Source organism: Orycteropus afer, unplaced genomic scaffold (genome assembly GCF_000298275.1).
Source record: "Orycteropus afer afer isolate SDZICR_OR568_19922 unplaced genomic scaffold, OryAfe1.0 scaffold00006, whole genome shotgun sequence".
In the NCBI taxonomy this organism is placed as follows: Eukaryota; Metazoa; Chordata; class Mammalia; order Tubulidentata; family Orycteropodidae; genus Orycteropus; species Orycteropus afer.
This window is the reverse complement of record NW_006921593.1, coordinates 14,504,689-14,506,038: the sequence shown is the minus strand read 5'-3', so window position 1 is coordinate 14,506,038 and position 1,350 is coordinate 14,504,689.

Sequence of the window (1,350 nt, the reverse complement as noted above, 5' to 3'; positions counted from 1 at the left end):
GGAAACCCAAGGAGGGGTTGCTATGAGTCGGGTTTGACTCAACGGCACATAACAACAACAACAATTTAAAAATGGAGACTCTTTTGTCCTGCTTACCCGTCAGTGGACAAGGAAGACGGGAGAAAGACTTCATCAGTGGTGATGAAGACCGAGCATACCGTGCACTGCCGAAGAAGCAAACCTGTCTGGGAGGAGGGACAGCCAGAATGCCCCTTAGAGCAAGGACGGCAAGACGTCGTCTCACGCACTTTCAGCGTGTCATCAGGAGGGACCAGTCCCTGGAGAAGGACATCACGCTCGGTAAAGTGGAGGGTCAGCGAGGAAGAAGAGCCTCCGTGGGAGGCAGTGACACCGTGGCGGCACCTAGGGACTCAGCCATGGCACTGAGTGTGAGGCTGGCTCGGGCCCGGGCAGCGTTTCACTCTGTTACATGCAGGCTGCTGTGAGTCGGGTCTGACTCGACGGCATCAAACAGCAGCAGCAAGCACGTCCATCTCATGCCTGCCAAGTGCCTTTCTTGTCCCCTCCTTTTGCTTTGAGAGAGAAAACACTAGAAACACCCAGGCAATATAATGGCCCTGAGTTATGGCTGTTTGTAACACCCAATGTTCGAGTACAAGAGTCAAGCCTCATTAAAACCACGGATGTGGTGGCTTATACAATCGGTCCCTGTAAACTCAGTTACCGCCACACCGCTGGTCTGCACCGTTTTATAGCCATCTGTGTTTTACGAGGCATCTCTCAGTGTCTACGTGCATAAGGCAGTTTCCCAAAGCTCACAAGACCACTGCAGCCAACGAAGACAGAAGCGTCCCACGGCCAATACGAAAACACCTGTTGCTTTATCAATGTGCACATCGACACGTGACAGGCGTGTGTGACTAGTTAGAACTGTGTACATGTCTGAGCTTACCCTTACATGTTCCTGGGTTGTTGTTGTTCAAGGCTGTGACCTTTCAGAAGCGCCAGGCCTGCCTCCCAAGGTGCCTCTGGGTGGGTGTGAACCCCCAACTTCTCGACTAGCGGTTGAGCACCTGACCCCACAGGGACTCCCCACTGAGGTTTGTTGTTAGGTGTCATTGAGTTATCTCTGATTCATTGCAACCCTGTGCATGGCAGAGTGAAACACTGCCCGGTCCTGGGCCAGCCTCAGGATCCTTGTCCTACCTGAGCCCATCGTTGCAGCCACTGTGTCAATCTGCCTTGTTGAGGGCCTTCCCCTTTTTTGTTGTCCTTCCACTTTGCCAAGCATGACATCCTTCTCCAGGGAATGGTTCCTTCTGACAACATGACCAAAGTAGGTGAGATGAAGTCTGGCCATTCTCGCTTCCAAGGAGCATTCCGGCTGCA